Source organism: Sceloporus occidentalis, unplaced genomic scaffold, assembly GCF_023333645.1.
Source record: "Sceloporus occidentalis isolate IW3139 unplaced genomic scaffold, rSceOcc1.0.p SCAF_4, whole genome shotgun sequence".
Taxonomy (NCBI): Eukaryota; Metazoa; Chordata; class Lepidosauria; order Squamata; family Phrynosomatidae; genus Sceloporus; species Sceloporus occidentalis.
Genome location: NW_028316984.1, coordinates 204,514,792 through 204,534,918, shown reverse-complemented (window position 1 = coordinate 204,534,918; position 20,127 = coordinate 204,514,792).

The following is a 20,127-nucleotide window of genomic DNA, read 5'->3' as shown; positions in this document are numbered from 1 at the left end:
CAACCGGTGTTTGCCCACCCTTCGACCCTCGGACTGAAGTACATAAATGCCATTGCAGTGATGGACAGAGGGAAACAACCCTGCTGAAAATGCCAACGGGGCAAAAGTAGTGTGAACCACACTCCGCTGCCAAAGCAATCCATCGATTTGGACCACTGTCCGGCAGGCCTTTCCTGAATAAAAGTGCCGGCCACAGAAGGACTGCCCTCACATCAGGGATCAGCCCAGCGCTCTGCCCTCCTTATGCTTTTTTAATTGTGTTTTTAATAGATATTTTAATTATAACATGTTTAATCCTGTTTTAAGGGGGGATTTGGGCATGCTGTGAATGTGGATATTTTAGTATGTTGTGAGCCGCTTTGTTTGTCTCGTCACAGAAGAGCGGGATAAAAATAAAAGTATTATTTATTATTATTTATTTATTACATTTATTTGTAAGTTGGAATGAGGCCCAAAACTCATTTGCCGCTTTCTCTTGAGCTTCCAGCCATAGAAAGCTTCTGCGGGGCTTTGCAGGTGAGGGGTTCCTAAATAGGAAGCTGAGGGAGATGTCAGGAGAGGAGACGGCTGTCCGCATGTCCTCCGTTGCTGAAAAGGGTGCTGGAGACATCCATGATGCGGCAGCGCAAGGGAGAAGGAGACGGAGTAAAAAGTCAGCCAGACCTTGAAATACTCCTTGCCCCCAATAGAAGATGGCAGCTCTGATGGATTTATAGGCCTCCCCTTAGAACTGCACATCCTCTAACTATTCTCTGCAGTGAAATATTGATTAGCAAAGGGACAAACGCCAGGCAGGAGCAATGATGGATGCACTCCTCTGTTGGGATCCAAGGTCCCCTTCCAGGCTCCGCAGAAGCAAAGAGCCACCGCAGGGGGGCCACCGAGGCAGGAATACAGGTGGCCCTTGGAGGAGGAGAGGGACAAGGGATTCAAATGTACCTGTAGTTACGACCTCATTAGATAATTTTTTAATATCGTGCTACCAAAAGTCCACCAGAGATACCTTTATTGGCCAAATGAAATGCACAATAGACTTGTTGCAAGCTTTTGAAGCCCCATGAGCTTCTTCTTCATCAGGCAAGATGTTGCAACCCAAACTGAGAAGAGGAGAAACAATTGGCGATGTTAGTCAGATGCCTGCATGCTGTTTCTGTCCTTAGTAAAGATGTTATGATGGGGAGGATATCTTTTGCAGGCATGGGGCAATAGGGAGATTTTCAAAGTCCAGGGAATTTCAAGTGCATTTGCATCTTAAGGGGGACCCCTCTTTTGCAATCCAATATGCCTCCATTCCAGGGAGGTCACAGGCCTCTTTGGAGGCAGAGGACAAGGGATTCCAAAGTCTAGTCTCTAGATGAAGGGAAGAAATAGTGCCCCTCTCTTCTGCTTTGGTCAGGCCTCACCTGGAATAATCCCGTGTCCAGTTCTGGGCAAAACAATTCAAAAAGGATGTTGAGAAACTGGAGCCATGTGTCCAAAGGAGGGCAACTAAAATGGTGAAGGGACTGGAAGCCATGAAGCCCTATGAGGAACGACTGAGGGAGCTGGGGATGTTTAGCTTGGAGAAGAGAAGGTTAAGAGGTGATATGAGAGCCCTGTTTCAACATTTGAAGGGATGCCATATTGAGGAGGGAGCAAGCTGCTCCAGAGAATAGGACACAATGGAAGAATGGATGCAAGCTCCAGGGAAAGAGATTCCAGCTCAACATTAGGAGGAACTTCCTGAGAGTATCCTGACAGGGTTCCCTTAGAGATTTTGGTGGAATCTTCTTCTTTGAAGGTCTTTAAGCAGAGGCTGAATGGCCATCTGTCAATGGGGATACTTTGACTGAGAGTTCCTGCATGGCAGAAGGGGGCTGGACTGGATCAGGGCCCTTTTTGGGGTCTCTTCCAACTGTAGGATTCTATGATTGTATGCTGACGAACTAGCAAAAATGTATAAAGGAAGTAACTGTCATGGCCAGCCAGGCTGAGGATGAGGCTGAGTTTGTGCGTCATGCGCAGGTGGAAGCTGAGGCTCTGCTCTGCCAGCTCCAGCCTCCCCCAGAAGATTAGAGCAGAGACTTAGAAGCACAGGACGCTGAGGTCCCTACCTTCAGCCAGCGAAGGACAGAAAGGCGTGCCTCTGGCGTCCTTGGAGGTTGGATCAGAAACGCTCAGCAATCACGAAACAGCTGCGATTAGGAACTGGGCCAATATAAACATCTGTGAGAAGCCCAGCTTCCTTGTCCGAGGCAATCTGCATTCCTTTTATATTTATTGTTTTTATGTACAGCGCTGTGCATATCTACAGTGCAATAATAATAATAATAATAATTGGCGGAAGCATCTTGCTCTAGCCCCCTTGGACTTCGTTGCCTGAGACCTTGCCTCCTAAACTAGGGACCGACCTGGAACCCTTGACCCTGGACTGGACATGCTGACCTGCTCTCTGGAATCCTGGACCCTCGGCTTGACCCTGACTCTGCTCTCCTGGACACTGGACTAGTTGCTGTGTTTCAGCTTGGCTTCTTGCAGCTGCAAAGCCTCTGTATGTGTTTATTATCTTTTATTATCTTTATCAGCCTCTGTTTGGCTGCTTTCCCGGACAGTAGCAATAAATGCCGGCACTGCCACCAGGGAATGGGGACTTTCCCCCACCTCTGGTGGAATTGCACCAAAGGAAACAAGTATTATGAAGTCAAAGGCTTTTGTGAGTCTTTCAGGTTATGCGGCTATCTATCCATCCATCCATCCATCCATCCATCCATCCATCCATCCATCTATCTATCCTATGCCCCCCCCCCCCCCCCGAGACTTCATGATAAAGAGAGGAACATAAAGATTTTAATAAATAAATTAAACATATAACACAAAAGATAAATGCAGCGGGGGCCCTTGATGTCTGCAGGGATCTGGTTCCAGGACACCTCCCTCCCCAATGGATACCAAAATTGCTGGATGCTCAAGTCCCATTAAATGCAATGCCATAGTAAAGTGGTCTCCCTTGTACATAATAACAAAATCAATGCTTGACTCCCTGGATTAAAAAAATAAAACCGTGGCTACGGAGGACTGAGTGTGCAGAAGGCAGTTCAATAAGCCAAAGAGCAAGGCGGGATTGGGAGCAGGATGGCCCTCCTCCTCCTGGCTGCCTCTCGCCTCCTTTTCATCCAGGCCCTAATCAGTGTGTCCCAGGCATTTTGGCTCCGCTTCCTTTGCTTTATGAGGCTGGCAAAATGGTCCTCTGGGGAGGGCTTAGGGATGACGGATCCTCCTGCCCACAAAATGAAGCACAAAGCCAGAGGTCTGCAAAGGCCCATCATCATCATCATCGTCATCATCATCATCATCGTCGTACCGGGAGAGTCCCATTAAAGAAGGTTGTCTTTCACACCCCAGAAATTAGCCCCCGGCCAAGCTTTGCCGGCGCTGCAGTTGCTCAGTCCCAAAGGGGAGGACCGCTGGGGTTATGTCCAACTCTGGACTAATTGCTCTGGAATAAGGACCAACCTGGCTCACCATCTGGGCTCAGGTGCACCGGCCAAAACCTTGACAGAGCAGAAGGCCTTTCCCTGGCTATCTTGCCCTTGTTTCATCCCTTTTACAGACAGGAATCCTAGGATCCTAGAGCTGGAAGGGACCCCAAGGGCCATCCAATCTAGCCCCCTTCAACCATGCAGGAATGCCCCACCAAGTCCTCCCTGGGACAGATGGCCATCCAGCCTCTGCTTGAAGACCTCCAGACCCCCCCCCCCCCCCCACACACACACACCAGATGTCTTCTTAAGTAGCTAGAAATGTTCATGGGGACCAAATGTGTCCCTATGTTTCTTTTTTAGGGTGAATTACACAGAGAGGGGGCAGGCAGGTCTTTCAAGAAAACGCTAGAGGCATGTCTATGGTCCGCTGTGACCATATCTCTCCTGCGTTGGCATCCCTTCACTGGCTCCCTCTCCCTTTCCGCATTCAGTATAAGCTCCTGCTGTCGTCGTTTAAAGCCCTCCATGGGCTGGCCCCTCCTTATTAGAATCATAGAATCATAGAATCAGAGTTGGAAGAGACCACAAGGGCCCTGATCCACTCCAACCCCATTCTGCCATGCAGGAAATCCAAATCAAAGCATCCCCATTGATAGATGGCCATCCAGCCTCCATTTGAAGACCTCCAAGGAGGGAGACTCCACTACACTCCGAGGAAGGAATGTGTTCCACTGTCGAACAGCCCTTTCTTGTCAAGAGGTTCCTCCTAATGTTATTATTATTATTATTATTATTATTATTAAGCTTTATTTATATAGCGCTGTAAATTTACACAGCACTGTACATAAAATCATTTAATTAGACGGTTCCCTGACTTCATGCTTACAATCTAAGAAGACACGACACAAAAGGAGAAGGGAATGGTTGAGGGGAAGGGGATCAGGTCCAGCATTCTTCTCTCCCTCTGAGGCCTGGACCAAGGCAGATGGACAGATGGAGGGCTCTGTATCTGTATGAGCTGGAATCTCTTTTCCTGCAGCTTGCATCCATTGCTCCATTGGGTCCTAGTCTCTGGAGCAGCAGAAAACCAGCTTGCTCCCTCCTCAATATGACATCCCTTCAAGTATTTAAACAGGGCTATCATATCACCTCTTAACCTTCTTTTCTCCAGGCTAAACATCCCCAGCTCCCTAAGTCGTTCCTCATAGGGCTTCATAGTTTCCAGACCCTTCACCATTTTTGTCGCCCTCCTTTGGACACATGGCTCCAGTTTCTCAATGTCCTTTCTGAATTGTGGTGCCCAGAACTGGACACAATATTCCAGGTGGGGCCTGACCAGAGCAGAATACAGTGGCACTATTACTTCTCTTGATCTAGACACTATACTTCTATTGATGCAGCCTAAAATCGCATTGGCCTTGTTAGCTGCCGCATCGCACTGTTGACTCATGTTCAACTTATGGTCTACTTGGACTCCTAGATCCCTTTCACATGTTGTCTCCTTAAGCCAGGTGTCCCCTGGCTTATCAGACCTTCTTTCTCCTCACCTTCCCACTCCGTTGTTCCCTCCGTTCTGGTACTCAAGGGTTCCTGTCTCAGCCCAGGATTTCCTCTGCCCCATCCCGGATTCGCCCCTTTTCACTCGCTGCCCCTCACTCCTGGAACCTTCTTCCCCCGCGAACAAGAGCCATCACGTCTTTAACCAGCTTCAAAACGGAGTTGAAGACCATCCTGTTCAGGGCAGCATTCCCAGGCATTGCGTAATTGTCACTTGCTATTTGATGTTCCCTTGTTGCCTGTTTTATTGAATCATTTCCTGTATTGCTATGTATTTATATGTATTATCCTACTAGAGAGGCCCCTTCCCCACCACCTTTCCCTTCTCCCTCTGAGTCGTGTCTTTTTAGATTGTAAGCCCGAGGGCAGGGAACCGTCCAATTAAAAAGGTTGTATGTACAGTGCTGTGTAAATTTACAGCGCTTTATAAATAAAGGTTAAGAATAATAATGTCACTCAAAAGAACAGAAGCAGAAAACCCTTCTCCATTTAAATCTGTGGACACGGTTCTGGTTCCAGACCTTTCTCATTTACCAGCCCTAGACTGAATGAAGAGGCAACATCTGAAGCCTAATGCAGACAAGGGAGACTCCTAGAATCATGGAATCGCTGCTGTGGAAGAACAGACATCTAAACCAACTCAGGAGCCTGTCATGAATCCTATGGTTTGAAGAAGGAAAATGAAGGACTCTCGGGAACTTGGCATGAAAGCTTCCCTTGCTCTCTTATGGCTTGAAGAAGAGGGTGGAGGACTTCTTCCTTGGCTGCCGCATGGCAACCCTGCTTCTCTTTTGAGAAGGACTTTTGAGAAGGACCGAGAATCGTGTTGGCCTTTCCTGCTGCCGCGTCACAAACCAGGAGGCAGGCTGCGCTTCATTCCCTTCCTGCTGCCGTGGGGCTTGTTCCTGGTAGTCCCCATGTTGGGAAAACATGCCAGATCATACCTCTCTGGCGCAGGTCTTTTTAGTCTCTCAGCTGGGTTCATGTCTCTCTGCGCAGGTTAATGAGTTCCCTTTCAAATGCGTCCTTTTCTTTCTCTCTTGGCAGAGGGCTTTGCTTGGTGCAATGTGCTTTTTGGTTCCTTGATTACGGTTTCCTAGCAATAATGAACTTCTTTGGCTGTCAGCTTCTCTTGGGGAGCATTCACTTTTTAGTGGGAAGGCAGGGAAGAGCCTCATTCCAGGTCAGAGAGCTGGTCTTTCCTTCTTCTTCTCTGGCAAAGCCTCCGACAGTGAAGTTCCTTTTTGCAATGTCTTTTTCATGCCATGACTCCTCTGTTTCTCCTCCTCCTCTGCCTTAGCTTGAAATTGAATTTTTTTAGCAGCATCAGCATTGGAAGGAGGGTGTAGGAGGGCTGGAGAAACACAGACATTTGGTGGCAGGTTGTAGTAGTGCGTTTGCAGTAAACAATGTAATAAGGATGGAGCTGGAAAAGAACGGTATTCTGTTCTAGCCAAAACAAGTGTAATTGTGTGCCCCTGCAAGAGAGACAACAAATTCCTGGTTGCTCCTTGGACTGGTTTGTTTGGTTGAGTTTTTGTCTTCTCTCTTGATAAATCACAGAATCATAGAATTGGAAGAGACCCCTAGAAGGCCCTGATCAGTCCAACCCCCTTCTTCCGCCATGCAGGAACTCTCCATCAAAGCATCCCTGACAGATGGGCAGCCGTCCTCTATTTAAAGACCCCCAAAGAAGGAGATTCCACCAAACTCAGGACTTTATCAGATGGGGAAAATTGGAAGGTTAACCAAAGTTTAATCTGGGGTCATCCAAGGTATTTTGTGTAATTTTGCAAAAGATTTTCAAATGAGGTCACATGCAAACAGAAGGCGATCCAAACGCAATCGTGAGACATCCCAGGAATAGCTGAATTTGGGAAAATATCGAATTTATAAATCCTTTCCCATTGTGCATTTGCAGTCCATTCCCATTTGCGTTACTATGAAATGCATCTCCAGTTCGGCCATGGGATTACCATCGGCTGTGGGATCCTCTGCTCCCTGTGCATGCGCAAAGACACTAATTTGAAATCAAGAAGCCGATCAGTATGTACTCATGCGATGAATTCCTTTGCATTTGCACTGCTTTCTCTTTCGGACGGACGCTGCGTTCATCTGTGCGTGTGATCAGCTACGGCGTAATTTCTTGCATTTTTGGATTCCCTCCCCTTTCTTCTTCTTTCTGGACGGTGATACATTCCTCCGTGTGAAAAAGTCCTGAGGAAGTGTGTTCTGCTGTCAAACAGCTCATATATATATATATATATATATATATATATATATGGGGGATGCTGTAATGATTGTCTTGATGAGATGCACAGAAGATGAAAGAACAATGCCAACTTGCAAAGGAGTGCCCTTTCTGAGCTTCACTGACCCTGGCACAAGCAATAAGGTCCCCTCCACGGCCGCCTTCCAACTTCGGCACAAGTCTTTAAAGAGGGGCTGCTCATTAACGCCAAATCCTTTGGTTAAGAACCAGTAAGGAGGGAATGCCGAGTGAACATGCCACTAGATTAAAGCAGCCATTAGATTAAAGCATCCTCTACCCGAAGCTTGGCCAGATGACAGGTGGCTTAGATGTAGTTCAGTCATTAGATGCAGCTCAGCAGCCCAGTTGCTCAGCTCCAGCTATTTGAGAACAATTTCCAAAACACATCAATCTGTGAATCAAAACAGTGCTTTTCATTAAGGAAAGGGTGGCTTTAGCCGTTCTGGAAGTGGGTACTTATGACTCCTCCAGCAAAGAAATCCGAGTGTCCCTCCTCCAGAGAAAGAACACAATGGCTTCCCATTGACTTGTCCCTTTGTACCCTCTTGCAATGGGGAAAGCACAGATGCGGTTTCTGCAATAGATAAAGCCCATTTCCCTTGGCTTCTTCATGAATCACAGAGCTCAGTCCAAACTGGGAACAGAGAAAAGGCAGAGTTCTTTGTCTCTGTCTTCTCAGAAAAGGAAAAGGGGCTCAACCTGAGGATAATGGAGCAGAGGACAGAACAGGGGAATTTCAGCACAGAATAAGTAAAGAGATAGTAGAGGAACACCTTGTTAATCTAAATGAATTTAAGTCTCCAGGACCAGATGAACTACATCCAAGGGTACTAAAAGAATTGGCAAATGTCATATCGGAGCCATTGGTCATAATAGTCTTTGAGGACTCCTGGAAAAGAGGAGAAGTCCCAGCCGACTGGAGGAGGGCAAACGTTGTCCCCATCTTCAAACAGGGGGAAAAAGAGGATCCCAACAATGATCCTCCAGTTAGTCTGAGATCAATCCCAGGAAAGATTCTGGTGCAGATCATTAAACAGAGAGTCTGTGAACATCTAGAAGGCAATGCCATCATCACAAAAAGTCAAGGGACGTAATAGTGACCCTCTATTGTGCCTCGGTCAGGCCTCTTGCTGCTGCCTGGCTTTAAACAGAGGCTGGATGGCCATCTGTCAATGGGGATGCTTTGATTTGGAGTTCCTGCATGGCAGAAGGGGTTGGACTGGATGGCCCTTTTGGGGGTCTCTTCCAGCTCTAGGATTCTATGAACATCAGTGATGTTGCATTGCAAGCCATGTCAGGAACACCTGTTGGGAGCACTGAATTCGAAAATAAATAAAAAACCCACAAGTGCCTTGGGCCCAAACACAAATGCGGCAATTTAGATAAATGCAGATCTCAAGTTCCTTCCACCCCAAATATATAGGCAGTTGTGAATTTGGGCAATTTCTTCCTCAAAGAACCACAGCATGTCCATTGCTTGCACAACCAGATGGCCTTTGGGGTTCTCTTCCAACTCCACGATCCTATGATTCTATAATTAAAACCCTTCATGTCTTTGCTAGAATAAGAAGTCCAGGCCAGCACCAAGGAAGAGCGAAAAAGGAGAGAAATGACAGGGCCAAGTCTGCTCTGCAACGCTGAGAAATATTTCATCAGAATCCAAAATCCGGTTTCATGGCATCTCTGCTGCCAAGCAGCGGGATCATCTGGGATTTGTTTTTAATATAGCTTCTTGATTGCAGTTCTATCCTTCAAACATGTCTTGAAAAATTGAAAGCCTAACATTAAACATTTCCTGATGAATATATTAATTATTGTGCTCCCGAGCGAAGATGTTCTTGGAGGAGAGGAGAGTGACAATGTCACACTTGAATCGGAGTCTCCGACAATTTAATTGCAACCCGCAGGTGCAATAGGGGCAGGCGTCCTCTGGGCCGGAGGACAGGAGGACCCAAGAAGGAGGCACTTATTCCGCCATCCATGCAGACATACGCCAGAAGAAGTCGCTGGGAGAGCAGAGTTCGAGGGAAAGCAGCAGGAGAGATGTCTGTCAAGATGCCAGAGTCCTCTGATGTGATGGACATGTTTTCCTTCCTTTCTGCTTCCTCCTGGATTTCCTGCAACAGACAGCAAGATGTGAAATGTGATTAGTAGGAGCCTAGTGCCTAGATCAAGGGAAGTAATAGTCCCAAGGAATCAACAGTACATGCAAAGGGGACCTAAGGGTCCTAGTAGACCGAGAGGCGAACATGAATCAACTGTGTGAGGTGGCAGCTAACAAAGCCAATGCAATTCTAGGCTCTGCCATTAAAAGCATAGTGTCTAAATAGGGGGAGGTAATATTGTCCCACTCTATTCTGCTTTGGTCAGGGATCACCTGGAATATTCAAGCTGAGACCTGAGCAAAGCAGAGTACAGTGTCACTATTACTCTCTTCAATCTAGACACTATTCTGCCCAGTTAGTCTGACATCAATTCCAGGAAAGATTCTACAGCAGATCATTAAACGTTTAGAAAGCAACACCAGAAGCACAAAGCAGAAGTGCCAGCCGACTGGAGGAGGGCAAACGTTGTCTCCATCTTCAAAAAGGGGAAGAAAGAGGATCCCAACAATCATCGTCCACTTAGTCTGACATTATACCAGGAAAGATTCTAGAGCAGAATCTGCTCAAAAGAACTCTAGGACATTTGTCTGAAATATATACTCAATTCTGCTTTGGTCAGGCCCCACCTGGAATAATACTGTGTCTAGTTCTGGGAAACACAATCCAAAAAGGATGTTGAGAAACTGGACACTGGAAAGACGCCTCAAGAATTAAAGTGACAGAATCATAGAGTCACAATACAATGTGCAGCCAACTGTCCACAGGTATTGGGATGCACAATGCACATCCATGCATTCCCTTCACTCTACTTCAGCCATTTCCAGTTGAGAGCCAGCATGGTTTCATGGTCTGAGTGTTCCTCATCTGGAGCCCTGATTTTAAGAAGGATAGAGACAAGCTGGAGCAGAAGGGCAGTGAGGATGATCATGCATGGAGAACCAAACCTATGAGGAGAGGTTGAAGGATCTGGGCATGTTCAGTTTGGTGACAAGAACATTGAGGAGTGACATGATGGCCCGCTTTAAAGACCTCAAGGGCTTTCCACAAAGAGGAGGGGGCAGGTTTGTTCTCTGCTGCCCCAGAAGATAGGGCCAGGTGTAATGGTCAGAAGTTCCAGGAGGGTAGATTTCATAGAATCATAGAATCATAGAGTTGGAAGAGACCACAAGGGCCCTGATCCAGCCCAACCCATTCTGCCATGCAGGAAATCCCAATCAAAGCATACCCGACAGATGGCCATCCAGCCTCTGTTTGAAGACCTCCAAGCAAAGAGACTCCACTACCCTCCGAGAAAGGAGTGTCTTCCACTGTCAAACAGCCCTCACTGTCAGGAAGTTCCTCCTAATGTTGAGGCGGAATCTCTTTCCCTGGAGCTTGCATCCATTGTTCCATGTTTTGAACATTAGAAGGAACTTGGGCAATGGGACCAACTGCTTAGAGAGATGGAGGGGTCTCCTTCTTTGGACACCTTTCAAAAGAGTCCATACAGCTCCCCGCTGCTGGGGATGCTCTAGCTGGGGATCCTCCATTAAGTGGGGTGTTGATGGCCTCTGGAAGCCCCTTCCAACTGTAGGGTTCTTGGATTCTTTCATGAATGCAATGCCTCTTTGAATGTAATGACATGACTACAGCCTGATATGACAGAAGGAAGAAAGAACGATCTCTAGAAAGCACTGAAGACACCATGAGCACTGACATCAGGAGGACCCTTCTTAAGAATCATAGAATCATAGAGTTGGAAGAGAGCCCAAGGGCCATCCAGTCCAACCCTTTCTGCCATGCAGGAACTCTCAATCAAAGCATAGCCGACAGATGGCCATCCAGCCTCTGCTTAAGGACCTCCAAGGAAGGAGACAACACCACAATCTCCAAGGGAGCGTCTTCCACTGTTGACTAGCTCTTACTATCAGGAAGTTTCTCCTAATGTTGAGGTGGGATTTCTTTTCCTGCACCTTGCATTCATTGCTCCATTGTCTCCTATTCTATGGAGCAGCAGAAAACAAGCTTGCTCCATCCTCAATATGGCATCCCTTCAAATACTTAAAGAGAGCTATCATATCACCCCTTAACCTTCTCTTCTCCAGGCTAAACCTACCCAGCTCCCTAAGTCATTCCTCATAGGGCTTCATGGTTTCCAGACTCTTCATCATTTCAGTTGCCCTCCTTTGGACACACTTCAATTTCTCCATATCCTTCTTTAATTGTGGTGCCCAGACCAAAGGTGAGGCCTGAACAAAGCAGAATACAGTGGCACTATTACTTCCCTAGACCCCATACTTTTATTGATGCAGCCTAAAATTGCATTGGCCTTGTTAGCTGCTGCATCACACTGTTGATTCATGTTCAATTTGTGTTCTACATGGACTCCTAGATCCCTTTCACATGTACAAGTCTCCTTAAGCCAGGTGTCACCCATCCTATATCTGTGCATTTCATTTTTTCTAGCTCTAGGGATCCCACCCTTGAAATACAGTGATAGAGGTTGGGCAAAGGAATCAATGGCCTACAAAGGTGGTGGGGTGGGCTTCTCTGGAGGTCTTCCAAAATGGTCCAGACAGCCACCTGCTTAGGATGCTCTAGCTGGAGATCCTACACTGAGCAGGGGGTTGGGGGCCCCTTCCAGCTCTAGGATTCAATTGAAACACCACTTTACCTGTAGTTTTGAGTTGTCCACCCAACCAAAGCAAAATGGGAACAGAAGGCAGCATGGAAGCTGTATGAATCAGCTCTGTGAAACATTCAACAGCATGCATGTCATGCATAAATTGGTGACAACACATATGGATGCATGAATCCTCAAATTCTTAAAAGTAGCCGCCACACTGTCAAAATTAAAAAGCATGGCCAGAATCCTGTCGGTGTCTGACACCTGCATAATAGTTTGTCCAATGCAGAATGGCCACATTCAGGTCAGGTCTGCAGAGCGGAGTTGTGTATATGGCGCTGTTGTGCATGCAGATGCGAGCGACTTCAGTTTGTACATTTGGTAGCACATCTGGATGTGTGTTTACATTGCACAACATTGCCATTCAGGACAAGGGCTGAGTAGCACCACCAGCCACGCACAACTTTGCAAGAGGAGATTTTAACGCCAGGCAACACTGATGTAATATTTCATCCCGTAAATATTTATGGCAAACGCCTCTCTTAACTAAGCGCAGAGGTTATGATGGGGCATTTAAAGCCCTCCGGCAGAATCTTCTTCTGCAGAAACTGAGTGATACCTCCATTCAACAAGTCCCCAGAGTTGCCTGAAACACAGACATTTATTTTTGTTTGACTTGCTTTTCAGTTCATTAAGCTTTCCTTCTAGTTCGCTAATTTTCTGTCCTTGTTTGGGGAGAAAAGGGAGAAAAGGGGGAACGTGAGCCTTGAATTCCTTCCAGTGGGGTTCCTCACATAGTCATAAAGCAGAAGGTTGGCTGCAATGGGATGGGGGGGGGCAAATTTTCACCCCACTAAATGCCCCAAAATATTCCCCCCCCCCCGCATTTCCCCTCCAAAATGGGAACCAAAGGTGATTTCGCATCACTTCTTTGGAGGGGGAAAAGGGTTGGGATTTGGAGAGGATTTATTTTGGCTTGTTTGCATGTATTTGGGGAGCTTAGGCTGAGATTTTTGAGGGGCTTGAATGCAAATCACACAATTTAAAAAAAATGGGGTTCATTTCAGGGGTTTTGGGGAGGCAAGTGGCCCTAACCTAAACTAGGGAGCGAGTTCTGACTACGGGACAGACGTAGCCCCAGATCTGTCATTGTTATTTATAACAAAATGCCCCCAAGTGCCTTGTTAGGGTTGTGAGGACCACCTTCATAGAATCATAGAGTTGGATGTAACCACGAAAGCCATCCAGTCCAACCCCCTTCTGCCATGCAGGAACTCTCAGTCAAAGCATCTCCATTGACAGATGACCATCTTGCCTCTGTTTAAAGACCTCCAAAGAAGAAGACTCCATTATACTCTGAGGAAGGAGTGTCTTCCACTATGGGACAGCCCTTACTCTCAGGAAGTTCCTCCTAATGTTGAGCTGGAATCTCTTTTCCTGGAGCTTGCAACCATTGCTCCATTGTGTCCTATTCTCTGGAGCAGCAGAAAACAAGCTTGCTCCACCTCAATGTGACACCCCTTCAAATATTTAAGCACGGCTGTCATATCAGTGCTTCCCCATCCCTGGACTGGAAACTAGGAGATCCAGGTTAAAGTTCTCCCTTAGCCATGGAAACCCCCTTGGATGACTTTCAGCTTGATCTCCCTCACAGGATTGTTGTGGAAAATGCCTTCCATCACTACATAATCTGCATTCTTCTAGTGGGTTAGTCCCACTAGAGTAGATCCGCTGAATCACTAGTGGAAAGGTGAGTCAATACATAGATATATCCCACTCATCCAGTGGGCTGATAGTTGGTTGGCATTAATGCACATGTTCCATTGTCTTCTCATTCCCTTTTGCACATGTCCAACCGACCAAGCCCACTCTGTTAGTTCACCCCTTTCACAGGAGAAGGGGGACTCTCGGTTTACGTGAGGCACCCAGAGGCCTTGGATCTGTTTTGGTACAGCATCCTGGGTGCACAGATCAAGAAACTGGGCTTTGGGTTAGGGTTGCAATATCTCTGGCCTTGGGTCTACTTTCGTGGTCAACTCTACATTGGCGATGCAGTTACAAATTCTCCCTTTTTCAGATGCTCAGCTCTAGGCAAGTGAAAGGGCCGACTGCACATCTCCAGCTCAGCTGTTGATCTGGAGGAACCCAGCAGCTTGCTACAGTTGGCAAGGATTAATTGATTGAACTACAGAGCTTAGCAAACAGGTGAGGTTAACAGGGGTGTTTTGCATGGGTGTGTAGCAGGTGATTTTAAAGGGGGAGGCCCAGACTTCTCTACAAGGCTTACCTAAGGCCACAGGACATGATTAGTGAGGGAGTTGATTACCTACAACTGCTGTGATGTAGAATCAGAGAGCTGGAAGAGACCCCCCAAAAGGGCTATCCAGTCCAACCCTCTTTCTGCCATGCAGGAATTCAAAAGCACTCTCTTTGACAGATGGCCATCCAGTATCTGTCTAAAGACCTCCAAAGAAGGAGACCCCACCACTCTCCATTGAGGGAGTGATAGTTAAGAGGTGATATGATATCCCTGTTTAAGGATTTGAAGGAATGTCACATTGAAGAGAGAGCAAGCGTTTTTTTCCTGCTGCTGCAAAGAACAGGACACAGTGGAGCAACGGATGCAAGCTCCAGGAAAAGAGATTCCAGATCAACATTAGGAGGAACTTCCTGACAGTAAGGGCTGTTCGATTGGGGAAGACACTTCCTTGGAGTATAATGGAGTCTCCTTTGGAGGTCTTTAAGCAGAGGCTGGATGGCCATGTGTTGGGTAGGAAGCTGAAAGAGCTGAATGCACAAGTTGTCTCTTCTGCCAGTCGAAGGGCACGGTCCAGGAAGGGAGAGGAAAATAGCAGAGGTGAACAGCTGGCTCCGCAGATGGTGCCGCCGAGAACCATTTGGATTCTTGGACCGTGGCACAGTACATATCTGTTATTATGGTCATTGTGAATTCTGCTCTTGTCCTCTGGGTTCAGCTTGTCAACCAACTACAGATCCACTTAACTGTAGCATTGCCTATCCTACATTTTAGTTGCTTTTTTGCAAGGCTGTCATGGGGAACTCATCATCATCATCATCATCATCATCTTCATTTTCCTTATCCTGTCTCCCTACGTAAGGAATAAATCCTCCATTGCCCAGACTTTAGCTAAGAGTTCTGACTTAACTACATTGTGCATCTCTCTCTGTGTATATGTTTGAGCTGTGATGAACTGCGGTTGGTGCTCAGCGCATGCAGTTTAATGGCATTGCCCAGGGCCATCGCATTTCAAGCCTCAGGTTTTGGCCCAGAAACCTCAGGGCCCGGGGCGACCCTGGACTGGCAACCCCAATTGGGATGGCCCTTCTCCAGGGCTCTTTGGGGCCTTTTCCCCATTAATGGCCTCCAGGAGTTTGCGGGAGGGAGCTCCATGGAGGAGAAGGGGAGGAAATTACTTCCGCGGCGCTCATTAGTCTCTAATTCAGAGCATTAAATGCAGAGTCTTGTTCTGATCAGTCCTATTGAGAAATTAGAAAATTAAAAAAAATGATGGAGCCCTTTTGGGTCGGATAATCTATCTTTCTGGCAGCTTCCATCAACTTTTATTTAATCATTGCCTTTTAACAACCCAAAGATAACGAGGCATGAATGTACCTCCTTCCGCTCTTTTAATTACCGCAATCTTCCTGTATCTCTGAAGGAGACGGCGGCTCCTCTCATTGAAGGCACTTTATTTATTGTAAAGAGAGGCCCGCGGATGATGGGCAAATTCAAATTAAACTTTTGTAGACGACAAGGATCCCAGATGTCCTCCCAATTTGATTTTTCCCTCAATGCGGGAATCGTCAAAGTGTCTTTTCTCTCTGTAGCAGAAGGTGGGCAGGATTTGGTCCAAAGGCCTTCTTAGACCCCTGGAAAACACTGGGAGGATTTCAGGAAAAAGGTGACCCAACAATGGACCAAACCCTCCAATTTTTGCTCAACTTTGGGACAATTTTTGCTTGAACATCGCACTGGGTGTTTGATTGGGTCCCAAAACAAGCACTGAGGACCATCTTAGAGGAGATTTGACCCTGACTTTGACAGGTGTGTTGATGCCATGAGTATTTCTAGAAGGCCTTAGATGGCACAGTGCTGACATTAACACAAAAGAGTCCATCTACAGTGCAATTCTGAGCTGCATCAATGGAGATATAGTGCCTAGATCGAGAGAAGTCACAGTGCCACTCATATCTGCTTTCATCAGGCCTCACCAGGAATAATCCTGTGTCCAGTTCTGGGCCCCACAATCTAAAAAGGAATGTGGGGAAGCTACAGTGTGTCCAAAGGAGGGCCACCGAAATGGTGGAAGGTCTGGAAACCATAAAGCCCTATCAGGAGTGACCTAGGGAGCTAGGTATGTTTAGCCTGGAGAATAGAAGGTTAAGAGGTGATATAATAGCCTTGTTTAAATATTTGAAGGGATGCCATATTGAGGAGGGAGCAAGCTTGTGTTCTGTTGCTCCAGAGAATAGGACCCAATGGAGCAATGGATGCAAGCTCCAGGAAAAGAGATTCCAGCTCAACATTAGGAGGACCTTCCTGACAGTAAAGGCTGTTTAACAGTGGAAGATGCTTCTGCCTTGGAGAGTAGTGGAGTCTCCTTCTTTCGAGGTTTTTAAACAGAGGCTGGATGGCCACTTGTCCCAGGGAATGTTTTGATTGAGAGTTCCTGCATGGCAGAAGGGGTTGGACTGAATGACCCTGGGGGTCTCCTCCAACCCTAGGATCCTGTGGTCCAATACACAAGTGGTGTATGGTGTAGGAGCTCAGCTGCTCTGTGTATAGGACCACAGAATCCTAGGGTTGGAAGAGACCCCAAAGGTCATCTAATCCAGCACCCTTCCACATGTGAATTTCACATGTGGAATAAAGTGTTAGTTGTGTGACACAACTCTTGTGTTGAATGACAATATTACTCAGCTGAACAAGCAGCCAAAAGTACAAGAGAATGCACAAGCAAACCCTCAACCAAAGGCGTAACACCATCAATTTCAGCAGTATTACTAGGGTTAGAAGGATATCCATCAGCCAAGTGTGTGCATATGTGCCTTCAAGTCAGAGTTCCTGCATGGCAGAAAGGGACTGGACTGGATGGCCCTTGTGGCCTCTTCCAACTCTATGATTCTATGATTCTGTTGCAAATACACTTCCATGACCTTGAATGTAATGCAGATGTTGAACACTGAAGAAAAATGTGCACTGAACACATGCCAACCTGGTTGCAACCAGAGAGAAGCTGGTGCAAAGAGTCCATTATTTGTACATTGCAACCAGTAGACTCATCCCACCAGGTCCCAGCGATGCCTATCTGGTCCCTGGTTTTGTTTCCCACTGTGGATTGCTGGCTCAGTTTTGGATGGGAGGGAGGGAGACTGGTGGGCTTTAGTTAAAGAAATGCATGCTAGCAAAACGCAGCTGAATCCAAAGGTCTGGAGAGAGAGCGACGACGGAGGGGTGTGAGATGATGGGTGAGGAGGACCCTGGTGAAGGCTGCCCTTTTCTTCTTGCTAATATTTCTGCCTTCCTGCCAGCTGGCGCAGCCACTGACCCATAAAAGTGCCATTGCCATCTTCGCAATGCAGATCCCAATCATTGTTGTACATCACTTGAATATTATCATGTACAGCGGGCTTCAAATTGTTCGTCGTGTTCTTCAATAAAGGAAGCACTATAATGCAGATCAGAGGAGAGGAGCCATAATAAAAACAGATAATGATGCTGTCTGTGTGCTCCCCGTAAACCCTTTATCTGCCTTAATTAATCACAATACCACTGAGAAAGGCAATGGGATTGCAAGAGGCAGAAGCTAATGGGTTTTGGAGCCCACAGATTCAGCTCAGAGGAGGATGCGAAATGAGGCAGCGCTCCTGCAAAGAGGGATGCTGAGAGCCAAGATGGATCATGCGCCCCAGAAGCACTGCTTTGGAAGGGAATTCATTGCTGTCTGTTTGTTTGTTTGTTTGCCATGAGTCATTGTGGTGTAGTGCTTCAAGGACTGGAGACCAGGGTTCAAATCCCTACTCTGCCTTGGAAACTCACTGGGTAACCTGTGGCAAGTCACATCCTCTCAGCCTCAGAGGAAGGCAACAGGAGCCCCCCTCTTGCAGAGAAAGCCTGTGATAGGTTTGCCTTAGGGTTGCCATAAGTCTGAAAATGCTTGAAGGCACACAATAACAACAAAAACAACAGCAGCAATATTTGCAATTCACACAGTACATATACTGTGCACAATGTATGCACTGTGGTGACTCAAACCAATGCACTCATCATTATTATTATGAATATTATTATTATTATCATTACCGTATATACTCAACTATAACTCAACCTCATGCATAAGTCGAGGGCAAGTTTTGGGGCCAAAATGATGGATTTTGCTATGACCTGTGGATAAGTTGAGAGTAAAATTTGGGGACATATAGCAAAGGATCTAAAGGATGAAGCAAAGCAAAGAACTTACAAACTTCCAGCAGACATAACTCTGTGCTTACTCTTAAGATGGCTGGATGAGAGAGTAGAGGGAGTCAGTGCTTCACTTAGTATACTCTTGCTTTTCACCAGGAGATGGTTCCTTCTTTTAAATAAGAGTTAAGGTACAGTACTTACACTGACCCATGGATAAGTCAAGTCAGTTTTGGGGAGTCAATTTTTTGACCTAATTTTCTAGACTTATACATGAGTATATACAGGAAGCTTCAACTGCACTCAAACCACTACACCAGACCGGATCATTGCAAACAAACCAAGTGGCAAACCATGCTCAACAGTGCTTCCACGACCTTCCACTGAATATGGACTTCCATGCAGGGCAAACATATCCAACCGGTTTTGGAGCTGAACCTACACATGTCAGCTTAGGTCCCACAGAGGAAGTTCATCTGCGCTTCTAACAGTCGTAAGTCACCTAAAGAATTCCGGCCAAAGCCAGGGATTGTAACTGGGACTGGGAATGCACCATCAAGCAGTATAGCTAGTGCAGAGTTGGGGGCATAGGATATGGCCCCCCACCAACTGCCATGGCTCCATGCCCTATGGAATCCTGGGATTTGTGGGCCTGATTCCCACTACCTTTTAAACCAGAGCACAAATCGGTTTCAACCAGTTCAAGTGACCCTGGTTCCCATGTGCTAGATCCATTTAACCTGCATTTTGTTGTATATATTATACATATTGCCACAGGACGATGAAAGCCTCCAAGGACTTTGGAAGAAGTCAACTGTGTTTGTGCCTCATTTCAGGTTGCCTAATAATAATAATAATAATAATAATAATAATATTGTATTTGTATTTTCCTGCCTCTCCCTATGGATTGAGGTGGGATTACATCAACAAATTAAAACAGTACAGATATAAAATGCAATCAATAAAACAATGTCATTATTATACTGCAATACTGCATACTGGGTTGTGCTTCTGCACTCTCCTGTGTGTGAGCTCCTCTTGTGGTCAAGCACCTCAGACAATGCTGAACATTGGCACCTCTGTCTGGGCCTAGTATTTGTTTGTTTTTGTCACTGCACAGCTGCAGGACGCAGAGGAGAGCCAACGGCTTTGGCCCCAGTTGCCCTGCGACTGGCCTGGGACCACAGTGACCGTGAGGCCCACTCGGAAAGCAGGCTGCTGCCACAGTCCCAAACAGAAGATTGTCACTGCTCCTTTGGCCAGCAGCTCCAGGCTCCTTCGGCAGCCCCAGGTCAGCTTCCAGCCACTCCAAGGACATGTGTCTCCTGCACACCGAAGCGGCTAGAAGATACTCCTTTTGGCCCATCTGTTTTGAGCCCATGAAGAAGGTGGATATGAGATGAGAGGCCGGTGAAGAGCGCTGAGGATGCTGTGGGTGGCCAAGAAAACAAACAAATGGGTCTTTGAGCAGATAAAGCCTGCATTCTCTCTGGAAGCCAAGATGATCAAAATGAGGCTGACATACTTTGGCCGCATCATGAGAAGTTAGGAATCATTAGAAGAGACAATAATGCTGGGAAAGATGGAAGGCAGCAGAAAGAGAGGGAGACCATGCACAGATGGATAGACTCAGTTAGGGCTTGGAAACCATGTTTTGCCAGGAAAGGCTTGGGGAGCTGGGTATGTTTAGAATCATAGAATCA